General features: G+C 50.9%; 1 long non-coding RNA gene across 1 annotated transcript in view; it reads left to right on the forward strand.

The window, feature by feature from the left end:
• LOC144724611 (uncharacterized) overlaps nt 1-11,978 on the forward strand; it is a 60,835-nt gene extending 48,857 nt beyond the window's left edge. The window contains exons 2-3 of the long non-coding RNA XR_013586540.1: nt 4,504-4,618; nt 8,546-11,978. This is a non-coding gene — a long non-coding RNA (uncharacterized LOC144724611). The remainder of the gene's footprint in view (nt 1-4,503; nt 4,619-8,545) is intronic.
• Nucleotides 11,979-25,709: the final 13,731 nt, after the last annotated feature.

The following is a 25,709-nucleotide window of genomic DNA, read 5'->3' on the forward strand; positions in this document are numbered from 1 at the left end:
TTAATCGGTTTTTACCCGAACAAATGCTTTAATGGGAGAGAATAACCCAGGTTTTATTTGGAAGGTCTGAAAAAAAAAAATCAACTACTTGTGGAGGACTGGATTTTAAATACTGATATCATAATAACAGCCCTTTAACAATCCATTGCAGGGTGAAGATATCCTCTTATGTTTTAAATTGGAGTTGTTTGACCATACATCACCACATTGGTTTGTGTGGGTTTGTGAAGGAAGGGACACGGGGCCAGTTCAGTTATCACTCGCCACTCATCTTAGCCATGGCAAGAATATGAATACTTAGCCGGCAAGAATATGAATACTTAGCCATGGCCTTAAATCAAACTCAGGTTGTCAAGTTAATGGGCCAGTTCGCGAACAACTGCACCAGCATTCAACTCAGTGACTGGTACCTTTAATGTTATTCACGTCAATGTATAATTCCATCATCATCATCATCATCATAATCGGCCATTATTTATCCACTGCTGGATAAAAGCCTCCCCGCGTTTCACAATCCCTCACGGTTCTCCGAGACCACAATCTCTCTCACTCCCGCCGTGCTCACCGTTCCATTTCCGCAGTGGCCCGTCCTTGCAGGCTTGCCATTCCTTCAACAGTCTCGTCCATCGGGCCTCATCTCATCCATCGTGGGGCGTGTGTGGCTCACGGCTGCCGCAGGAGATGGACACCGCTCAAAGGAGATGGACTCTTTGCCGTCAATTAGTTCACGTTTTGCTGAGCGGGTGATCGCGGCGCGCGGCGGACACGGTGCATGACCTCGTGCCAAGTCCCTGGTAACACCGAGATAAATAAACGCGCAAACATCAATTCTGCATTCTCTTTTTTGAAAACAATACATCTAGCCCGCGTGCAGGTGCAAGGCGGATCGATACAGCGCAAGACTGTGAGAGATGGCGATGGTTTGCGGGAGGCCTTCATCCAGCAGTGGATTGATCATGACCGATGATGAATGAATAAAATAAAGCACCCAGTGTGCTGTTGCATTCTACTGCTCAACTTTTTCCTGAGCGGGTGATGGAGCATTTTTTTTTTAAACCCGTGTGTAACGTGGACGCGGGCATGTGGCCCTGACATGCCTGCTCCAATTAAGTCGGAGCCGGTCATAACGGATCTTCATCATGGGATTGAAGCCTTAACTATGCAATTATAGGTCTTTATCCGACCCCGATGCTGCTGTGGTGTAATGGTTAGCGCGCCGACTCGGCAAACCGGAGATCCTCGGTTTGATTTTTCTTGCAAACTAGTATGTGGCTGGCGAAATGTGACTTTCCGTGTAACAAATAAACGTTGATCAATTTACCGATTTGATCTCCCGGCGTGGCAGTTGCAACAAGAAGCAAGTTTATTAAATTCACCCGCCTCTCTCCGCATGGCGGTATAAACGTGCAGACCACAGTTTGGCGGTTGACAGGTTGCGTTGTGTAAAGTGTGGGTACTCCCACTTCTTCCGAGGTGTTTGGTCAGTGTGGAAGAGTAGGCCTACGTAGCCTCGAGGGTCTCTCTAAATCTTCCTCTATACAGAGTTGAAAAACTTTTTTCTCCAAAAATATTTCTCGACATTCTGCACAAGAGTTCAAATTTTAAAGTGGAAAGCATCTTAAGTATTTTCACCTTTTGTTAAAATATATTTTTTAAGGTGTGTGTTTTTAGACAAAAGGCCATAGGAGACTTGGGGACATTAGGCTTTAGGCTACGCAAGAATATATTTGTTGTTTGATAAATCCGATCAGGTGGTCAAATGTGACGGGATATATTGCTGCAGCTGCCTTAAAATAACTTCTGGCTTTTGTGAATTGATGCCATGAATCACGTGGCATATGATGCGGTGTCTAATGCAGTGGCTACATGTTGACCCCCGATGCTCGTTAACAATTTCAGGGCAGCAAGTCGCAGTGTGATGATTGGTGTAATGGTCAGCACAACTGCACAGGCAGTCCAGAGGTCACCGGGTCATTCTCGACCCCGATGCCTGCGGTGTATTTGGAGTCTGCACGTCTCTCTCCCCCGTGGTCGCGTGGATTTTTCTCCGGGTCCTCCGGTTTTTCCCTCCACATTTCGAACCTACATGCATTTAGACTACTCGGCTGCTATGTGTATGCATGTTGAACTTCTTTCGCACCGTACGTAGCCAACCGTGCTAATAAGCTCCTCCGTTGAGCTAGCATTTGTGGCCAGCTCACTTTTACAAAAGAGCTATATAGATCAGTGGGCCTCATCTGGTCAAATAAAAACTATTTTAAATAGTTTAAACATAGTTTAAAAAAACAAGGATAAAGTTCATTAACCCCCCCCCCCCCCCACCTCCACTACTGGGGTTAAAGTGTGAGTGTGTCCACCACTTCCAAGACGTCTAGGGTAGTCTCTCTCGAGCTCCCTCTCGTGGGGACACTTCCGCCAGCAGTAGCCTGAGCAAGACATTGCGGGGCTGCACCTCCGCTGCCTTTTGCTCCACCTACCACGAGATCGTAGTTCCTCGCACAAGTCAGTCTCGCGTCGTCACGTGGCAGTGTGTTGGTGACGAAACCAACACTAAACTTTTTATACTCTTAGGTTTTTTTCGTAAAGTCAAGTAGCTGTAGTGGTTATTTTGCTGTGCCTTTTTACGCCTGATGAAGGAAGCTTGTGTTGCCTCCGAAACGTCGTGATTTATTATTTTATTTCTATTATTTTTATTATTTATTGTTATTTTTACCTACGTGACTTTACCGAAAAAAACCTAAGAGTATGAATCCTTGCAGTCACGAAAGCTTCAAATCTAGAATTAAACTTTGTATTTTACCAGGTAAGGTTGACTGAGCTATGTAGCTCTTTTTTTTCAGAAGTGACCTGCCCACAAATGATAGCTCAACGAAGTGGCTCATCTCGTGGAAATATATAGCAAGCCAAAATCTCTAAACCAGGGGTAGGCATCCTTCCAAATGAAGCACAGCCATTTTAAAAAGAAGTTTTTGACCAACATATTTCGAGATGTTAAAATGAGAACTCGGTGAGAATGCAGCACAATGCGTTGTGTTAGCAGGTTTTATTTTTGTTGATGAGATTTAAAGTGTCTGTGCGCCTGTCTTTTACAATATAACACAACAAACCTTCCACCAACTATTAACAGAGAACGGGCCGTGTTCCTCCTCTTCACGAAGGAAGCTTCTAGAATAGACAAAACTTTGCCCGCGCCTTCACTGTCTCGTCAGAGTTAGACAATTCAAAATGTCCATGGGAAAACTATGACCACGCGCAAGCGTGCGCAGCTTAATCTTCCCCGTGGGCAGCATTGGGTGCCCTAAATCACATCGCAAGGTAGAGAGAAATGTGCACAAGTGCCTTATACACCATTTCCACCCAACTCGTGCCATTCAGACTTAAGCTGTGAATAAAGCGCGATTGTACAATCCCTTAAATGCTTGGGTAAGTAAAGAATAAAATAAAACCCCTTACTCTTTTCCCCACCCAAAAGGCAATAATTTGGAACAGGTGCAGGTTTTATCCGGACAGTTAAACCCAGAGAATTGCAGGAAAAAATCGCATTATCCAAACTGTTGGCTTGGTTGATAGAAGCCCATTGAACGGGTGTGGGGTGGGGGGCATCGGAAACCACAGTGTGGTTTGTTTTTGGAGAGTAGAGAAGTCACGTAATAATGTGCCATCCTTTGTCAATCCACCGGTAAGTAAAAGGGGCCTCGGCCACTCTGCGCCGCTCGCCAGAGTTGACCGTCCACACGTCGCCACGCCAGCGCGAGGCTGCTAGCCGTGGCCGGGAATCGATCGCCGGGTTGACAGCGTGGTGCGCTAATCGCTGCGCCACCACTCCACACCCCCCCCCCCCCCCCAAGGGAAAAGTAAGCGGGGTTAATTTCGCCAATGAACGAGGTCACATCCCCACAATCAGAATTCTACCGAGATGATCTCACGTTCCTATGCTCCCTATTGCACAAACCTTGATGCTTGTCATTATTGCGCCGTTAAAAGTGTAACGCATTTTTTTTTTACTCTTTCCAACTCAGGCTAGAAGTGTTTATGCATGCGCTCTATCCGTGCGTTCTTCTGTAATGGTCAGGTCATGGATATGCGTAAAGATGTTCCAATTGTAGCGTGAGATTATGTTGCTATAAGGGACTCGGCCTGTTGAAAAATGGCCACATTGATAAAATGTTTGCCCGAAACCAGGAGACACCACAGTAAATGTATTTTGCCCTGACGACTGCTACTACTTAAACACTTACGAAGACAAACGCATGTTGGGCAAGTGTTACATAACCCATAGTATGTACGATTCTTCCTAACTGGTTGTTACTCGGGGTGTGCAGCGAGTGGGAGCGGCAGTGTTGTGGTTAGTGCGTTCACAGCCAACACCAGTGACGATTTTTTTTATATTTGTACTAATCTAATTAAAAACCTGCATTGGTCTTCTTCAAAGACAACATGTCCCAGTATCGCAATGGGGTCAGCTGCTCACAATGTGTTTCTCCGTGTGCTTCTATTCTTCAGCTCATCTGGGGTCACAGCCTCTGTCCTCTCAACATCCTCCATGGCCTCTCCTCTAGACAACATTTGTCCTGCACAAGTCACATCTCTGGAGCTCCACCAACCTATGGGCCTCTTTGTGAGTACATAAACTAAAGTATTTTTGTTTATATTCTTGGTTCTTTCCGTAAAGTCACGTAGAAGGGAAATAATAAAAAAATATAAATATAAAACAATAAAAACTCTCACGACGTTTGGACTGCAACATAAACAATCATCATCAGGTGTGAAATCGTCATCAGGTGTGTATTTCACACCTGATGATGATTGCTTGTGTTGCAGTCGAAACGTCGTGATAATTTTTATTTGTTATTGTTTTATATTTATATTATTTTATTATTTCCCTTCTACGTGACTTTACCGAAATAACTAAGAATATGATTCCCTGCAGTCACGAAAGCTTTAAATCAAATTTTTGTTTTCTTTATTTAACCAGGTAAGCCCCACTGAGCTATATAGCTCTTTTTCAGAAGCGACCTGGCCACAAATGATTGCCCAACGTAGTGGCTTACCATGTGGACACTTACAGCAGCCAAATAATCTAAAACGCATTTTTCTAAACGTGGAGGGAAAAACCAGAGGACGTGGAAAAAATTCCATGCGAGAGACATGCAAACTCAAAATATAAAGGCGTCAAGGTCGGGAATGAACCCACAGCTTCCTGCATACCAGGTGAGGGAGTTAACATCTCTTTGTGAGCACATGTATCTGTGTGATTCTATGGGTCTCGATATATATATAGAGTATATGGGTCTCAGTGTGAGTGTGTGTGAGTCTACGGGTCTCTAGTTTGACTATGTATGGGTCTCTGTGTGAGTCTGTGTCTCCAGTTTGACGACGGGTCTCTAGTTTGACGATAGGTCTCGATGTAAGTCTATGGGTCTCTATGTGAGTCTATAGGTTTCTGGTTTGACTATGGGTCTCTGTGTGAGTCTATGTATGGGTCTCTTTGTGAGTCTGTGTCTCTGTGTGAGTCTATGGGTCTCTGTGTGAGTCCATGGGTCTCTGTGTGAGTCTATGGGTCTCTGTGTGAGTCTACGGGTCTCTTAATCTCCACGGCCCTTCTCATCGCATCTTCTTTGTGTGTTAACACATGCCCAAACCATCTAATTCGGGAATGCTTGACCTCAAGACTACGAATAATCACTGCTTAGACTCGAACTTATTCCTTCTTATTTCACGTAGAGATATTCCTAACATCCATCTCGGCCATTCTCATCTCTGCCCATTCAAGCGTTCTGCCTTATCACTCACCTAGTGGCCCACGTCCTTTGCAGTCTGCGCCCGTGCAACGACACTGCTTGTTCCAGTATCACTGTCATCCCCATCCAGTTTCACCGGCGCACCCAAATATCTGCATGAATGAGATGGCATTGGATAACACAAAATAAAAAGCCAAGACAGATATGAGTCTTGCAATGTGTCACACACCAGATTCGTGGAAATGAGTCAAATTGCTTGGGTGCGGGGGTGAGTCAGCGGGGCACAGCTGCCGTGCGTGCAGGAGGTGCAACTGCAAGACGGGGGGCCCACAGGGCTGGAGGGGCCTAGGCTACATGATGTCTGGCGGTGTAAGGACTCAAACGGGGGCTCCCCAGTTTGAGTCCGTGGACTCATGGGGTTGGGGGGGGGGGGTGCGTCGAGATTGAGTCACGACACGGACAGTCAAGAAGGTAACGCACAAGCCTGCTTCTGATTGGGTGCTTTTAACGGCAGGGAATTGAAGGGGATTGGAGATAGAAAGATAAACGTGGAAAGAGGGGAAAACGGTGGGATGATTGCCACAGGTGGGAACGGTTGGGAATCCGTTAGGAAAGGTGGAAGGTGACGATTCACTGGGTGGGAAAGCGGAAGGTCGAGGAACTTTCGGGAAAGGGGCTCGAAGGACATGTAAAGGGGGGAAGCGGGGGAGTTCGGGTCGCTTGGAGTGAAGGGAATCCTTGAACAAGACCCGTGTCTCGTGTTGGAAGAAATAAAGACTCGTGTATTTTGATGACTACTGTGTCAGCTGTCAACATATGTATTCAGCGATTGCACGCGGGCAAGACAAATTACGATATGTTCCAATTAAACTTAAATTGTCTATAGAGGTATTCAGTGACTTATTAAATGGCAATGGGTGACTCTACATTTATTTTCCTTTTTACGTCAAGGCACAATCCGATCATTCACCATTCGAACCGTTAACAAAGAACACGTCACTGTCTGGGAGGGTGGCCGATGTTCAAAACTAAACAGTTCTAAAGAATTGAGTTTTAAATCTAGATGATTGAAAAGCGCATAAGCTCCAGTGGCTTCCTAATATTGGAAGGAAGAGCGTTCCAGACGGCCGCGAAAGCGCGCGATGCAAGTGACCGTCTTTGTTCGATGGCCAGCCAAAAGCCGCTGCTGCTAGGATGACCGGAGTTGCGCGTGATGGTGGTTTATGCTCCTTGACGAGATCACCAAGCTGTTGTGGTTCATTTCTGGCAAACACTTTGTGTGTGATGAGTGAAATCGATTCGTTGTGCAGGTGCCGGGTTGGATCGTTACGTCGCAGAGATCGTGCGACTTGGCAAGCGGCTTGGCGAGGCCTGTCATCCAGCAGTGGAATGGCCACGGTTGATGACGATTGGGCCTTTTGCGCACGTGTTGTTAGCGACGCAACAGCTCTCCGGCGCGTGTGTGTGGTTCGGTCGTACCGCGTGCCGAACGACACGATGTCCGACAAGTTCACTGCAGCACGTGACGGTGAAACGATTTCAGTGCCCCGTCAATGTTGGGATGTTGCTATCCAATAATTAACTTGGCTTCATGGCACAACGCAGAGACGCAGTTCCATTCAAGCATTAGACCAGCATCAACCACATACAAAGATCCCCCATATAGCCTGTTTGGGGCAAGTGCTGTTAGTGAGCATCAATGAAGGCCTGCACGACACTCGAGGGGTTTGGTTGCCAACAACACACCCGGCCGCCTTTGTCTCCCCAGTTGCGCTGTTTATACACCGCACCAGGTTACTAATTTGAGGCTGAGTCGACCTAGGGGAGGCCCAGGACCGATTCGAATAATCTTCATTGGTGTTGGCCCGATTGGTGCTGGCATGTGGCCAGCACCGACCGCACACACGCACGCAACACAGCCACGCACGCACACACGCGCACACGCACGCACACACGCACGCACACACGGACGCACACACACACGGACGCAAGCGATGTATGCGGTGTTTACGATGTCTCGCCGCAATAACCGCAGCCTCCACACCTTTCTCGGAGCACCGCAAGCCCCCCCACCACCACCACCCCACCACCACCACTCCACCACCACCACCACTCCACGAACATCACTACCCCACCCCACCACCACCAGCTCCCCACCACCACCACCACCCCACCACCACCCCACCACCACCACCCCACCACCACCACGACACCACCACCTCCCCACCACCACTACCCCACGACCACCACCACCCCACCACTACCACCACCCCAGTGCCGGATTATCTTCCTAGTAGCACAAGTAGCTACATGTGTTGCTACGGGCCCCCGCACTTTCAAGGGCCCCTCGCTAAATGCTTTCCAGCTATCAATTCCGGTTCAGTGACTCTGCACTTGCTCTATTACTATAGTACTATACTGCCTCAACTTTTACGAACGACCGGGTGTTTAAGGTTAGCGATTTGTCATATTTTCTGGCTGTAATAGCAAGTGAAGAAATGCAATTACTTTACTGTGCAAGTTAAAAATGTGTGTTTTAATATTTACGTGTTTTTTTTATTGAGGGCCCCATTATAACATCCGCTACAGGTCCCCGCGCTCTGCTTCATCCTGGCACTGCCCCCCACCCCCCGCAGCTCGTCACTGTCATTGTGACGTAACAACAGACGAGGGGAGGGAGCCGAGCGGGAGGGCCGCACAAGCACGCGGACTCAGCCCGGACGCGATTCCCCCCCATCGACCCCCCCCATTGACCCCCCCCATCAACTCCCCCCCTCGCATCGACCCCCCCCCCCTCCGCACAGGTTGCGGCTATCGACTCAGCAGCTGCCGTGCTACCCCCACCTCACCCACCTCGACAAAGGAGGAGACAGCTGTTTGCCCCCCTGTCTTGAGGTGTGTGCGCGCGCGCGCGTGGGTGGGAGGCACCGCACCCAAGAGTAAACACAACGCGCCCAAAAGTCAACAGAACAGCAACAAGAAACCATTACATGTAATGTGACGTGCGAACGATGCGCGAATTTGAACGTGCACGCCTGATTACGACGAATGTGACTGAATGTGCCGTTCACGCGCAACGGCGAAACGTCGCAATGTGGCATGACCCTCCCCCCGAACGGGGATCTCGAGACTCGGCGAGGCTTTTCTGGATAAATGTAAAATTGTGTCAATCCACTGCTGGATGAGGGGGCCTCCCCACGTCCGTGTGGGTTTATATATATTTTGGGGGGGGGGGGGGGTATTTAACCACAATGCACCACGCTGGTGAGTGCGGGTTGGCTGAGCTGTGGAGCAAAGACGCGGAGGATAGACGAGTGCAACAATTGGGTCCTGCTGCACCGCGCTCTTGCTGCCCATCACGTGGCTCCACAGCAGCAAGAGCAGCAGCAGCAGGAGCAGCAGCAGCAGGAGCAGCAGCAGCAACAGGAGCAGCAGCAGCAGGAGTAGCAGCAGGAGCAGCAGCAGCAGCAGCAGGAGCAGCAGCAGCAACAGGAGCAGCAGCAGCAGGAGTAGCAGCAGGGGCAGCAGTAGGAGCAGCAGCAGGAGCAGCAGCAGGAGTAGCAGCAGCAGGAGCAGCAGCAGCAACAGTAGCAGGAGCAGCAGAAGCATCGAGCAGCCAGTACCAACCGCTGGTATCCAGTGCCGGAATATCCGAGTAGCACAAGTAGCGACATATGCTACGGGCCCCGCACTTTCAAGGGCCCCGCGCTAAATGCTTTCAAGCTATCAATTCCAGTTCAGTGATTCTGCACTTGCTCTATTACTATAGTACTATACCGCCTTCAACTTTTATGAACGACTGGGTGTTCAAGGTTAGCGATTTGTCGTATTATCTGGCTGTATAACAAATGAAAAAATACAATTACTTTACTATGCAAGTTACAGATTTGTGTTTTAATATTTACGTGTTTTTTTTATTTAATTAGGGTCCCTTTATAACATATGCTACAGGCCCCGCACTAGCTTAATTCTGGCGCTGCTTTTATCCAAGGTGGAATGAACCGGAGATCCTGGAGGAAATTCACGCGATGTGGTGGATTAAAACCACCATTTTACTGCTACTAACATCACCCGGCCCACCTTTTAGGCGCGCAGGTTTTGGGAGTGTTTCAAATATGTTGTGGTCGACCAACCCTTTCCTCAAAAAGTGCTAGAACACAACAGGCATGTCACGTGTGAATGGTCTTCATGCGTCTGTGCATTTACAATGACATATGATAGATATGAGAAAAACGCACGTCGTGAACATGCAACGCAGCCAAGATAAACAAAAAGGGGAACGGCCTCTGAAAGATAAGGTGTCTTAATATAAAGGGCCAAGTTATAGAAAAATGACAAGCCCCTGTAAAGGCAATTAAATATGTTTGTTAACAAACACCAGCGTGCGTGAGATACTGCATTTTTGATATTTGTAAGTGCCAGAGCTGGCTCCAGTGCACGTTGAACTTCTTCTGTCGCACCGTACGGAGCCAACCGCGCTAATCGGACAAACTCAGCTCACAAATTGAAGGCGCAGCACCGCAAGTTATTTCACTTTCTACGCAGCATTTCGCCGACGCTTCCAGGCTGGCCAGAAGTCTTGTAAGCGACAGGAGTGTAGCCGCACTTGACCCCACAGCACGTGCCCTGCCGACTGACTACTTGCAGTGTCACGCGCTCATAACCGCCGCGTGGACGGAGGCGGGGGGTGGGGAGTGGGGGGCTTGGTGGTTGCGAATTTAAGAAATTTTGCCCATCGCTTCAACCCGCCGTGCCAAGAGATCGAAGCGGCCGACCTCGCGCATCGCAAGTCCGGCGTGTGAACAATTCCACCACAGGTGGGCTTCTCCACAAATCTGGCCGTCGCCTGATGAAGCTGGTTGTAGTTACTGGCGAACCGTCGTACTCAGATTGTAAATGTTGTGGCTTGGCTCTCCAACGCACAACCGATGTGCTGTACTAGTGACGAATTGGCCACGTTCTGTTTACGTGACAACCCTTACTAGTTGGCTGTGTTGGGTGGTGGCAGGTTTTAACAACACATTTATATGTTTACGCGATCTAGCCCAAAAAAAACCTCGTATGAATTCCACCGCTGCAGCATCAAATAACAATGCTGGGTTTGACGTCTGCTTGAGTACTCGGGACAGGAATTGAGAACACCTCTTGCTCGGTTTTGTGGGGGTGTGTGAATTGAAGCTGGAATGCAGTTGACGTTCAGAAACGTACACCACCAACTCCTCCGGCAACGACCGTATCAGCATGCGTCAGTCAATCACGTACACGCGGATTCAGCGTGGCATGTTGAGATTCAGGAAGGGCTGGGCACGTGCACAGATCGCAGACTCTCATCGTGGGAGGTCTTTGCAGGTGATGGCGGAGAGCCAAGCACGGTTTAAACGAAAAAGAATCAACCACGCAACTAAATCTACCAAATTTCCGGGAGGATCGCATGTGTGTACGTGTGTACGTTCATACTCTTAGTTCTTTAGGTAAAGTCACGTAGGTAAAACATGAAATTAAAATTAATAAAAAATAAAAACAATAAAATCACGACGTTTCGGAGGCAACACAAGCTTCCGTCTTCAGGTGAAACTGTCACAGCAAAATATCTGTATCAAGTTCGTTGAACTTCTTTCGCGCCGTACGTCGCCAACCGTGCTAATCGGAGGTGCGCAACCGGGACACGCGGTGAGCTGGCAGCCTCCATCCTCCGTCAGCTCCGCCCACTTCTGCATAGCGACGCCCAATCGATCGCTAGCCCTGCTCACACAGTGAGCGGCCCTTCTCGTTGCTCTTGACGACAATGCCCCCACCCACAATGCTCATGGATTCTGCCTTCCCTTCTGCCCAGCCTGCCCACCACACAGGGACACCCACCTCTTGCCCAGGACAATATTGTCACAGACGCCTTGCGGCTCCAGGACAAGCTTTCTGAAACTCGGACTGGGGTCGCCACGGTGGCGAGATGTTAACGACCTTGCCTGGTATACAGGAGGTCGTGGGCTCGATCCTTAACCTGACGCCTGCATATTTGGAGTTTGCGTTTTCCCCTCCCCGTGGTCGTGTGGATTTTCCTCCGGGTACTCTGGTTTTTTCTCTCCACATCTAGAAACATGTGTTTAGTGTATTTGGCTGCTATACACGTCCACGTGATAAGCCACTCCCTGAGCTATCATTTGTGGCCAGGTCGCTTCTGAAAAAGAGCTATGTAGCTCAGTGGGCCTCACCTGGTGAAATAAAAAAAATTGTTCAGTTTTTTTGTTTTATTTCGATTTAAAGCTTTCGTGACTGCAGGGATTCATCTTCTTGGTTCTTTCGGTAAAGTCACGTAGAAGGGAAGTAATAAAATAATAAAAATAAAACATAATAAAATAATTCTCACGACGACAGCGTCTCGACAGACCTGGTTTTCACCTGAGGACGGCTGTTTGCGTTGTGGCCGAAACGTCGTGAGAATTATTTTATTATGTTTTATTTTTATTATTTTATTACTTCCCTTCTACGTGACTTTACCGAAAGAACCAAGAAGATGTTTTCTTTTAGTTTAGAGTCGGTGGTCTCATCACGGCGAACCAATGACGTCACAAAAACACCACCACACTACATGTGCTTCTGCCCTCAATTCGCCTATATGTCCAGTTTTCAGAAATTGACCCCAATAAACCCGGCCAATGAGGGTAGAGAGGTGGAAAGGGCCAGGAAGACGAGATGGGATAGGTTGAGTGCACAGAGCATCGTGGCTTACGGTGTGTGGGGTGCAGAGGTCGTAACCGGGTACCCGATACCCGTACCCTACCTGATACCCGGCTACCCGTACCCGGCCGGGTACGGGTAGCCGTTTGCGACCCTGGTGCGGCCGGGTACGGGTAGGCCGTGAGTCACTGGTGAGTAGCCGTTTGTCACTCATTCCGGGTAGGGTACGGGTAGAGTACGGGTACCCGTACCCGGCCGGGTACGGGTACCCTACCTGATACCCGGCTACCCGTACCCGGCCGGGTACGGGTAGCCGTTTGCGACCCTGGTGCGGCCGGGTACGGGTAGGCCGTGAGTCACTGGTGAGTAGCCGTTTGTCACTCATTCCGGGTAGGGTACGGGTAGAGTACGGGTACCCGTACCCGGCCGGGTACGGGTACCCGTACCCGGCCGGGTACCCGTACTCTACCCGACCCTGGTGCGGCCGGGTACGGGTACGGGTAAGGAATCAAAACCTGTTTGCGACCTCTGGAGGGGTGCTACTCCTTGGCTAGTTGTTGGGCTGGCAGGGCCCCCACTCCAAGTGGGCATGGAAACAACGCATCATCACAGTGCCAGCAGGAATTTCGATTCAGGGTTTGATAATTTTCACCCAATACGGGCGTGGGCTGCCCGATGTCGTGCGAGAATTTCAGGTGCGAATAATTCAATGACTCCACTAGGACCACACCTATTGCGGTCGGAGAACGTGAGCTCATCGACCCTGAGCCATAAGCAGATGTGCATTATATTGTATTTTTCTTAATTACCTAATTGTACTATTGGCACCAACCCCTTCTAGTTTAATAAAAAAATAAATATACACCTTTACAATACTTAATTGCACATTTTAAAGTCACCGACGGGGATTTGAATTCTCAACTTTCTGATTGCGGGGCCGCACGCTCCATCACTGCACTACCCGGCCACGCCGTTCGTTTCTAAAGATGGAATAAGAAATAGAGCTCAGCGCGAAGCTCGTGACCTTTTTCTTCTTTGTAAAAATGTTGGCCGAATAGTCACGACATCCCCTTGCATGCTGTGTGTATGATATATGTAAGTTGGACTTCTTTTGCACCGTACGTAGCCATCTACACAAACACAAGTTACATTTGCACTGTGCCGGCTCACACCACCCCAACTCATCAAAGCCCTCTCTCCACCCCTGTGACCGGGCTGAATTAGGGGTCACTTTTGTTTTAAAGAAGCGCATTCCAAGTCACGTGGCCCAGACCGACCATCGATGCACAACCTCGACCCGGGGTTCGGCAACTTGCGGCTCTTTTGTGACGTCATTAACATTCATCGGGGCCCTTGAAATATTGCGATTTTTGACTGAATTCGAAATAAATTATTCTTCTTGCTATTTTTGGTTTGCCGAACCCTTAACTAGACTGCTCCCCTCCCCAACCCAACCCTCCAAAACCCCCTCTCACCCCCCTCTCCCAATGAAACCAGTGCTGCAGTTGTTTGTTTATGCAGACATTGACAAACTACACGGTTACAATTGGCTGCAATTGTCTGGCTCATTAAAACAAGTTTGTTTATAAACAGACAGAAGCTCATGAAGGCATGGCAGTGTTCTACAGGGGCCGTGTCTTGCAGCAAAACTTTTACTCAAAAACAACACCTTCTTCAGTCGAGCTCAAATTCGTTACAGTCTGATAACAAAGGTCAGAGTTCAGCGGCCAGAGCACGGGGCTGGCACCGATGACATCATCTTGAATCCGGATTTCCACCCGTAAATAATCCTGCTTCTAAAGCACAATGATTTGACGGTCTTAGCCTGGTCTCATCAACGACTGGATGATAAAGGCATCGTATTACATTTGGGTTTTGCACCTAATTTAGCTGACGTTCCAGCTATTTTGGCTCCCAGATTTGACAATATCGGTTTCATTGTTTGTGGGAAAGGTGCAACGACACTCAGCGAGGATACAACTGCTTCTGATGGGATTCAGAAGTAGCTCCGTCATATCTCCTTCCGCGGCCCATTCTTTAATACAGTGTATATTGCAATTGTTCTTCATGGACGCTTCACCTGGTGGCACGATGGCAATAGCATAGATGTCATAAGAATTATGAAAAAATAAGACAAACACTCGTTCGGTAATCAGCTCATGCATGATTAATCATCTGGGTGTGTAATGACTGCCAGATGGCAGCATGTGCAATTGGAGGACTTTTCATAACGCACCGTAGTTGATTCTCACCCTTGCAAGCACGCAGGGAGAGGACTGTAGTACAGCCATGATAACACTGGTCAACACACTTGTTCTGGCATAAGGTATTCCAACTGTTTTAAGGTAATTTTGGGGTGCTGATTCCAAATCTGGCATCAGTATGTTGTCTATCACATCAGGTTTTTGAGATATCAAATATTGCATTTTCAATAATAACTGCAGAAGAAAAATATTAAATAGATGTGGATATCTACATAAAATGATATTATAAACACACTATCCTAAAAATACAGCACCATATTTTAACACTAAAGCAGCAGTCACTGACTTGCAACAGCTTGCAATCACAAGTGACAGAGTTAATTTCGGGTAAAATCAATGAAAATGGGGTATGCCGATAGCATAAAAATGAAATGTGATAGAGCAAATCTGAGATCAGATTTGGAATCAGCACCCTGAAATTCGTCTAAAACAGCTGCAAAAGTCCAGGCCAGAAAAAAAAAATTGTTGACCAGTGTAATCGAACTATTTAGGGACAGCTGACATGGGGGGGGGGTCCCTAGTCTACAAATGTCACTTTTGTTGTTTTAAAGTTATGACCCCAATATAAATGCAAGATGTTGTTTTGCTGTAGAGTACTTTCATCAGCAAGGGGATGGAGAGAGTTGGTAAACGTGGACCGCCACGGTGGCGAGATGTTAACTACCTCACCCGGTATGCAGGAGGACGTGGGTTCGATCCTCACCCTAATACCTTTGTATTTGGAGTCTGCATGTACGTCTCCCCGTGGTCGCGTGGATTTTTCTCCGGGTCTTTCGTGTTTTTTTTGCTACTCATTTATAAACATGCGTTTCGAGTATTTGGCTACTATATATTTCCACATGATAAGCCACTTCGTTGAGCTATAATTTGTGGCCAGGCCGCTTCTGTAAAATAGTTAATAGCTCAGTGGGCTTTACTTGGTATAATAAAAGTTTTGTTTTGTTTTAAAGTTTTGATGGACTGTAGGAGAGGAAGGTGTGACGGCTGGAGGATGAGAGAGATACCTGGTTGTCCTCGGGGTGTGGAAGCCGATGCGTGAAAGCAAAGCGATCGCTGCCCTCCCACAATAAAACAAAAACCGCCTTGAACCTTGGGGTGACGACCACCCCCCACCCCCCCCGCTTGAGTTACTTTTAAATTTTAGTGTCTACCAGTGCGGAACGATGCTTTTGCCCGGCCCTGAAATTATGGCTGTCTGGGAAAAGCTCACCGCCAAATTGGTAAGCCACCGTCTTGCGGCCGTAACTACCGCAGGGGCAGAAATCGCGGCGCAGTAAACTCGGCGACCCGAGTTGAAATTCCTGGTCACGGGCGCGCGCGCGCGTGCGTGAGACGTGAACCGGTCCCTCTCCGTCAACCCGCACTGACCAGCCAGCAGCATTGTGTGCGAAGCGCGTTTAAACAAACCAAGTTCGACACAGCGCGGGTTCGGGCCTTCATCAAAAGTTTTTTTGTAAATGTTGTGGTTTCACGCTTCAACACACCGGTGGGCTAAAGTAGTGAACTATTTGTCTTTTGTCAACGTGACACTTTTTTTGCTGATTGGCCGTGTCGGGTGGTGGAGGGTTACGACACATTTATAAATAACGCGATCTAACCCAAAAACGTTTATTATGAAATATTCACACAATTAACGCCTTCCAACTCGGTTTGAAGGCGTGGGTGGGTCCTGTGAATTTTCCTAAAGGGTGATCCAATAAAGAACGAATCTGTGGTCTAGACTCGCATTGCTTTTCAAGGACTTAACCCTCGAGAGGGCAGGACCCAGAGTTGGTGAAAGCGTTGCCCAAAATCTTGGCGGCACAAACCGGGACACAAAAAGGCACTGCATGGCAAGTATGCAAAGGGGCACTTGCCCCTTTAGCATCTGCAGGCCTCGGCAGCTTCCAACCCGCCAAGTTAAACATTCCCGGGGGCCAAAGCGCGTTTGCAAGCGGGTTACATAATCGGCGCGCGTGATGCGTGTTCTCTCATAACTCTTATCGACGTATACCGCCGAAGCAACAGCAGCAGTACTGAAAATAATGTTTCTGTCGTCTTGACGGGCAATGATGTAACTAGGGACATTTTGGTCCAGCCCACAGCTGGGGGTGGGGCTCGCACGTGAGTGATCACAAGGGCGAACGCACAACCGACGATTAGAGGAGGGAAAAAAACGACGACTTTACGATGGAAACATTTTCCCTTGCTCTGAACGGTTGTAAAGTCCGAAATGCATGTCTACGTCCGTCCGTCTGGCCGCTGAGCACACCGTACAGCGATAGAAACTCTTAACTTCGGTGGCAATTTTTAGCGCGCGCGCCAAACTTAATTAGAGACTCGGCAGAGGAACGACGTTGATTCGCGCTTCCTCGGGGACATTTGACAAACTATGCACGGGTGCTGTGTCTGTGTCCGATCGCGTCATATCTCTGAAGCTAAGCAGTCGTGAAACTTAACAGTGCTTTGGATGGGCGACCGCCACGCACAGCAGGTTGTTATTGAGCTGCTGCGGGACTACGTGGCGGACAACAGATGACATTGTAGAACAATACATTCACCGGTTAGTGCTGTACTAGTGTAGGGCTGTTACGGGAGGGCTGTAAGTGCATACGATCCAATGGGTAACAAACACAGTGGGCGGAGTTACGGGAGTACACGGGGGGGGTGCCCGCAGCGACGTCCGCATCAGGCAGCCTGGGGGGTTGTGATCCTGATGGGGGGTATAAAGGGGGAGGACAAAGAGAGCTCGGGGCTCAGTCTGGGAACGAAGGAGGAAGAGTGAAGATCCTCTAGCTAGAGCCCTGGACTCCCCTCGACGCCGCCCTTGTCAGGGCTGCAGAGGAGCGAGCCAGAGGCGTGGTTCCGTGAACCAGGGTTAGACCCTGGGACTCCGGAGACCGTAGCCCGACTCACCAGTGTCGGGCCAGTTAGCCTCCCCTAGCTCGTTAGAGGAGGACTTGGGGATAGGTGAGATTAGCTAGGGGGTATCCCCAGTTATCCGGGTGAGGGGGCCGCTACCCCCTCTAGTGTTGTCCTGTACCGATAAGCTGAAAATAAATATACGTGTGCCTCAACCTGGGTGTCCAGCGTCTTCACCGGTACTTCATCTGGTGTCAGAAGTACTACGGACATGGAAACACGTCAGACAGCTCGAGCCAGAGTACCGGAGGAGGACACTGCTGAAGTCGTTGAGCCCGAGGCGGCTCACCAAGACATGGCGCAGCCGGGGGCCGACGCGTTCCTACCGGGGCATCGGCATGAAGAGGGGCCGCAGCCAGACGCGCTACGGCTGGCTCACGAGAGACTGGCGGAGCTACTGTACGCCGCTGCCGCCACGCTGGAAAACATCACGCGGCTGGGGGCTGGTGGTCCACCACGGGGCGAGGGGAGTCGTCAACCTGAGCGCCTTCCCGCCATTTCTGAAAACTCAAACTTTGAATTTCCCGCCATCGTCACGGCAGCTGCGGAGGGCGTGGCCGGGCTCAACCTTGGGTCCGACACCGCTCTCGCTGGGACAGCTGCGTCATCTCCAGCGGAGGGAGCGTCATCACATCCGCGACAGGCGATTCCATCTGCCATTCGCGCCGACGCACAGCCGAGTCCCGGGGATAGCAGCCTACAGACGTCCAAGGCGAACGCTGCGCTACAACAACGGCTGCCTCCGCTGAAAGAATTTGTTGGTGCAGAGGGCGACTGGGGCGGCTTCCAGCGACGCTTCATCGCCCACCAAGAAATGGCAAGGTGGTCCGACGATGAAGCCCTCTGCGCGCTGCCGGCGCTCCTCGACGCAGACGCGCTCGCCGCCCTCACATCGGCGCCGAAAGAGAAGCGGTCTACTCTGCCGAAGGCACTACAGCTGCTGGCCGGGGTCTATGGACCTTCAGCGGAATGCAGAGAGCGGTTCTACGAGCGCAAGCGGGGTGAGAAGGAGTCGCCCCTGGCATACAGGACGAGCCTCCTAGCGCTGGCTAAGACGGCTTTTCCCCGTATGGACGACGATGGCGTGGACGCGATGGTCACGGAGAAAATACTCCTCCTGGCAGACGACCTGGACATCGCTGTCGTCGCACAGGAGGACGCCGAGATGACCTCTCTTCAGGCGGCGCGCCTCCTTCACGCCAACCTTCTGTCCCTGCGGCGGAAAGCCAGCAGGGCATCGGCAGGGCGTGCGGTGGCTGCAGCCACCCTTCCGACGGAGGAGCTCTTCGCCGTCGACCATCGACGGCAACAGGCGCAAGAAGTACGGTCGGCCCGGGACGGGTCAAGCCGTTTCAACCGCCCGTCGTCTCCACCGGGGCTCCCGCGGTGTTTCAACTGCGGCGTCCGGGGCCACGTCGCCTCGGGGTGCCGCTCTCCTCGACAGCGCGGGACGACGGCTCGACGGGACGCCGGGCCTCCTCCTCCCAAGCTCCAGCAACATGACCCGGCGAGTCGCGGCACCACACATGTTTGGCCAAAGCACCTACCCGTTGCACGCTCTCGCACCACAACAAACGGGGGGCCGATGTCGCGTTGCGAGGGGCCAGCGCGGATCACTGCGGGGACTCAAATCGAGCCCAAACAGTGGTCCGTGTTGGCCCATCGCGTGGTAGCCGCGTCGTCAGGGTCGTCGGCCGTAGTCGGACACATTGACGGGGTAGAAGTACGCATCTTGGTCGATACGGGGGCATCGGCGACAATCATTTCGGAATTAATTTACAATATTCTGCCCGTACAAAGCCGGCCTTTACTGCCGGTTAACGTCCCATTCTATGCCGCTAACGGGGGCTCTCTCGGCATCATGGGACAGATTCGAGCGCAAATTTCTATTGGGGACATCAAATTGTCGGGGCCGATTTTCGTTTCCTCCTCGCTGGCGGTTCCGTGCCTGCTGGGGACGGATTTCTTAGGTAAAATGCCCATTCGTATTTTGATCGACCAAGGATGCATTGAGCTTCCATCGGGGCGGCGCATGGCGTTCCTGCCATCCCCTGCGGCGGCTCGGTCGGCGTTCGCGACGGTACCGGCGTTCGTCGTTGAAACTGTTCGTGTGCCGCCGGGAGCTCAAATGCTAGTGCCTCTGAAACTTCGTAAGCCCTTCGCTAAGGGCATAGGGGATCAGGGTGTTTTGCTGGGACCGTCTAGGGCCGGGGTTAATGGGCCTCATTTGATTCCGGCCCAGACCGTCGTAAGAGGGGACGGGGACCCTTTCATCGCGGTCCTAAATGTGGGATCGCAGACGGTGGTGGTTCCTCAAGGGACGGTGCTCGCTCACGCGACGCCAATGCCCTGCGAGGAACCTGTCGCGAACCACGTTGGCACTGCTTCCCGGATGCTCCCACATTCGGACAGCGATGAAGGGTGGATCGACGCGCTTTGTGCGGGATCGACGGACCTGACAAATTCAGAGCGCCAACAGCTTAGAACGCTACTGAGGGAATTTTCCGACGTTTTCAGTCGTGATAAATATGATTTGGGTTGCACTCACCTGCTGCGTCACCATATTGACACGGGTGACAGCGCGCCAATTCGCCAAAATCCGTTTCGGTTAAGTCCCGCCGAAAAGGACCATGTCAAATCGGCTGTTGATGACATGTTAGCCGCCGACATCATTTCTCCCTCCACCAGCCCGTGGGGAGCGCCGATCGTCCTGGTTAAAAAGCAGGACGGCTCGTTGCGGTTTTGCGTGGATTTTCGGCGCCTTAATAAAATTTCGGTTGCCGACGCATACCCGCTCCCACGGATGGACGAATCGCTGGACGCTTTGGCGGGAGCGCGATTCTTCTCCACACTAGATTTACTTTCGGGATTCTGGCAGCTTCCTCTGGACGATGATTCTAAGCCTAAAACTGCTTTCCGTACACCGCACGGCCTGTTCCAATTCAACCGGTTGCCGATGGGCTTACACTCAGCGCCGGCAACTTTCCAGCGATTGATGGAATTGGTTTTGGCTGGATTGCAATGGGAATCGTGCCTGATTTATTTGGATGACGTTATTGTCTTTGGTAAAACTTTTGATGAACATCTCCAGAGGTTGCGGGCGGTTTTCCTAAAGATGCGGGCTGCTAATTTGAAATTTAAGCCCCAAAAATGCCATTTGTTACGCGAGTCGGTGCGTTATTTGGGGCACATCGTAGGGCGCTCGGGTATTGCTACCGATCCCGCCAAAACGCAGTGTGTCAGCTCCTGGCCGACTCCCACCTCGGTGGGAGAGGTCAGGAGTTTTATTGGCTTCGCATCATATTACCGACGCTTCGTCGCTAATTTTGCAACAATTGCCAAACCCCTACACGCGTTAACATCTAAAGGGGTTCGGTTCCACTGGGGTCAGGATGAGGAAGCTGCTTTCTGCTCCCTTCGGGACGCGCTGGTGAAGGCTCCTCCCTTGATTTACCCAGATTTTTCGAGGCCGTTTTTGCTCGACACCGACGCGAGCAACACGGGTATTGGAGGCGTGCTTTCCCAGGTGGTTGACGGCGTGGAACGGGTGGTCGCGTACGGCAGTCGGGTGTTGTCTCCAACGGAGCAAAGATATTGTGTCACCCGTAGGGAACTGTTGGCAATTGTCTATTTCATCCAACAGTATCGCCCATATCTGTACGGTCGGCATTTCACCGTCCGCACAGATCATGCGGCACTGCAGTACGCCCTGAAGGTTCAACAGCCATCGGGACAATTGTCCCGATGGCTGGAGGTCCTCCAGGATTTCAGTTTTGAAACCACTTATCGTAAGGGCGTTCGCCACACCAACGCTGACGCTCTGTCACGGATGCCAACCGCCTCCGAATGCGCATGTCTCCTGGGGTCGGGGCGTTGCAAGCCAGTGGGGGACGTGATGGTTCCGGTCCTGGCGGCGGCCGCCGACGATGAAACGGTAGTCCCCATTGATATCGCCGAACAGGGGAGAGATTCCCTGCTTGGATTGCCCGTTGATGAATGGGGGCGCCTCCAGTTGGAGGATGCCTCCCTCCTCGCGTTGCGTCGTCGCGCCGGGGAGAGGGGGCGTGTGACGGGTCATGCCGACGCATGGGAAACCCATGCGGGCTTGCTTATGCATTGGGACGGGAAATCCCAGCGTCACCGGCTGGTGGTCCCTTCTGGCCTACGAGGTAAGGTGGTGTGGGCTGCTCATGAGCGCCTCCTCCACCTAGGTACCCAGAAAACACTCGCCTTGCTTCAGCTGAATTTTTTTTGGCCGGGTATGACAAGGGATGTTGCTGATCTGTTGGCGGCATGCCCTCAGTGTGCGCAGCGCAAACCACCGGCACGGGAGTCGAACCCGCCCTTACAATCCATCCAGGTCTCCAGAATAAATGAACTGGTCGCACTGGATATTCTGGGGCCATTCCCCGCCACCTCCAGGGGAAATAAATATTTGCTTACTGGGGTCGAATATTTTACGCGCTGGCCTATGGCCTGGCCCCTGGCGAATCAGTCGGCAGCAGCCATCGTCGACGCCTTTGTCCAAGGTTATGTCATGGACAAAGGTGCCCCGGAGCGGTTGTTGACCGACCAGGGTAGAAATTTTTCGGGGAAACTCCTAAAACAAGTCTGTGATCTCCTGGGAACGAAAAAAATTCGAACCTCCCCCTATCACCCGCAAACGGACGGGATGGTCGAGCGTCTGCATCGCACCATCACGTCTATGTTGTCGCAGCAAGTTTCGGACTCACAGGCTGATTGGGACTTACAAATTCAAGGGGTTCTAGCGGCATACAGATTGGCTCCCCATGCTGCGACGGGGTTTTCACCTTTCTTTCTTATGTATGGCCGCGAACCCGACCCACCTGTTCGGGCACAGTTGCAGATCCACGTGCCGCTGGGCAAATCTAAATTGGACGATCACGTTAAATTTAACCTTGACAAACTGACTGAGGCGCGGGATGCGGCGAGGCTAAATTCTGACAGGCGTCAGAAGGCGAACGAGCGCCTCAGACTGGCTCGCGCGCACGTGCTGCAGTGGAAGCCGGGGGACAGGGCATGGCTGCACTGTCCCCAGGTACCACTCGCGACCTCCTCTAAACTCGTACGCCCGTGGCGGGGCCCCGTCGAGGTTATTGAGGTTTTGAGGCCTCAGTGCGTTCGAATCCAATGGGGGAGGCGCCGGTGGTTTGTACACCCCTCTAGGCTGAAGCCGTTTGTTGCGGTGCGGGGGCCCACGCCACGCACGCGAGGCCAAGCATGTGGGGGGTCGACCGACTCGGAGGGTCCGTCGCTGCTCTCGCCTGATGTGTTGCCGGCTGTCCCACCCACAGGTGTACCGGGAATGACGGGCTCACGCCCTGGAACCCCCACAGGTGATGCCGACAGTCGCGCGACTTCAATCGCGACCTCACCTCGAATGGGACAGCCGCCACCGGATGGTCCGCCGTCCGGGGTTGCCCCGTGTGACGGGCCTGCGGCAAGGACGCGCGCTAAAATGCGCAGACTCTTATAATATACAGCAGGAAGAAAAAAAAAAAAAACTTTTCTTATTTATTTTCCTTCACGTGTCATGGTTACTGTATGCTGCGTCGGTGGTGTGCTCCTTGCACACTGAGTGTGTTGTGTTGTGTGGGCGCGGTGTGTGTGTTGTGGGTGCGTTGTGTGTCGTGGGTGTGCTGTGTGTGATGGGGGAGTTCCTGGCTAGTTGTACATACGTGCTTACGGATTTCGTATTTATGCGGGGGGGGGGGGTGCGTCGGACATTCCCTTCGGGGGTATGGTTGTTGTTCTTGTTGTTGTTCTGCTATTTGCATTTTGTTGAAAAAAATGAGGCACACACGGGGTCGAGGGGTAATTGTTCCTTTATTTGGAATTGTTGCAGCCGGGACGGCTGCGAGCTGTAATGGGGGGGGTGATGTAGGGCTGTTACGGGAGGGCTGTAAGTGCATACGATCCAATGGGTAACAAACACAGTGGGCGGAGTTACGGGAGTACACGGGGGGGGTGCCCGCAGCGACGTCCGCATCAGGCAGCCTGGGGGGTTGTGATCCTGATGGGGGGTATAAAGGGGGAGGACAAAGAGAGCTCGGGGCTCAGTCTGGGAACGAAGGAGGAAGAGTGAAGATCCTCTAGCTAGAGCCCTGGACTCCCCTCGACGCCGCCCTTGTCAGGGCTGCAGAGGAGCGAGCCAGAGGCGTGGTTCCGTGAACCAGGGTTAGACCCTGGGACTCCGGAGACCGTAGCCCGACTCACCAGTGTCGGGCCAGTTAGCCTCCCCTAGCTCGTTAGAGGAGGACTTGGGGATAGGTGAGATTAGCTAGGGGGTATCCCCAGTTATCCGGGTGAGGGGGCCGCTACCCCCTCTAGTGTTGTCCTGTACCGATAAGCTGAAAATAAATATACGTGTGCCTCAACCTGGGTGTCCAGCGTCTTCACCGGTACTTCACTAGTAACGAATCGGCACGTCCTGTTTACGTGACAAACCTTACTAATTGGCTGTGTCGGTTGGTGGCGGATCTAACGATACATTTATATTTACACGATCTAACCCCCCCCATAAACCCCTGTATATTATGGACATTTCTCTTTATTGCACTTCTATGCTCCTGCATCTTTGCTCCCGACCCTCACCAACTGGCATAGGTGGGACAAAGTCATTGTTATGCAAGTCCAAGTCGAGTCGCAAGTCATCAAATTCATGACTCGAGTCTGACTCGAGTCCAAGTCACATGACTCGAGTCCACATCTCATAGGTGGGACAAAGTCATTGTTATGCAAGTCCAAGTCGAGTCGCAAGTCATCAAATTCATGACTCGAGTCTGACTCGAGTCCAAGTCACATGACTCGAGTCCACATCTCATAGGTGGGACAAAGTCATTGTTATGCAAGTCCAAGTCGAGTCGCAAGTCATCAAATTCATGACTCGAGTCTGACTCGAGTCCAAGTCACATGACTCGAGTCCACACCTCTGCCAACTGGCACTGACCAGTGTGGTGAAGTATGGTGAAGTAACCCCCATGATTCACGAAGTGTGGCAGAGGCCCTCATCCAGCAGTGGATTGACAACAAGGGCCGTGCTATGTGCTTAGTGGCAGCCATCGTGATGTCATCGTCGACTTTCCTTACACTCGACAACCGTGTTTAATCCCGGCTGGTTAAGCCCAAGATCCCACGTGTGCAGGCCAAGGACTGTAAATGCAGCCACACCCGCTAATTCCTTCATGCAATCGGAGGGTTGCTGAAACTCCCCCCAGGCTTCTTCTGACGCCTACGTGCATACCGACCAACATACCTGGGTTTACCAGTCGATTAAGTACTACGTTATGTATATTGCACTCATACACGTGAAAACTTGCAACTTTCGTGAATGAACACTGAGCCAAATACGTCTGTTGTTTGATCAAACACACGTGTGTTTGTGTATATATTTGCAGAATAATTGAACGTAATAATGTTTCGTTATTTGATAGTCCGAGAAGAGCCTTACTTGTTTGGCCAGGAAAGCCTCTCTTGAGTCTCAAGACTCTTTTGAGGAGAGTCCTGCCTGCGATGTTCGACTCGTTTGTTTTCTGGGGATTTTTCTTCGCGCGTGTGTGAGCAAGTTGGGAGCACATGGATCAACTCCACACACACACACGCGAGATGACAACACTCACCATATGCTCATATGACTAACCCAGTTGCTCTACCGCTGCCGAGAGCCATTTATTTTTTTAAACGAACAAAAAAAAGTGAAGAAAGTTGGAGCAATGCAAACTCCTTCCTCACCGCCACTGCCTGACAGAAGCTCCTCCACTTGCCCCTCTAGAGCAGTTGTTTCTTAAACTGTGTTGGCCCGCGGGCCACTCGCAAACATTTACACGGACCGCCCGAGCCAGCCAGCTAGCCAGCCGTCCACCCCCTAGCGACAAAACGCGTTCACTTCTCTCTCTAAATACCAGAAAAAACTAAATGATTCATATTACGGGAACATAAAACACTTTCTTTGTAACGCAGCTATTGTTTTTTTAGGGGTGGCGTTTAGATCTTTGGGTTAGGGTAGTTTCATCAGGATAGTTTACCTAACTGCGTAATCTTTTTTTAAAAATCATCAGTAAAATATGAATTAATGTCTGAAAAAAAAGGTATCAACGTCATTCTTGTC

Source organism: Lampetra planeri, chromosome 21 (genome assembly GCF_965212315.1).
Source record: "Lampetra planeri chromosome 21, kcLamPlan1.2.h2, whole genome shotgun sequence".
In the NCBI taxonomy this organism is placed as follows: Eukaryota; Metazoa; Chordata; class Hyperoartia; order Petromyzontiformes; family Petromyzontidae; genus Lampetra; species Lampetra planeri.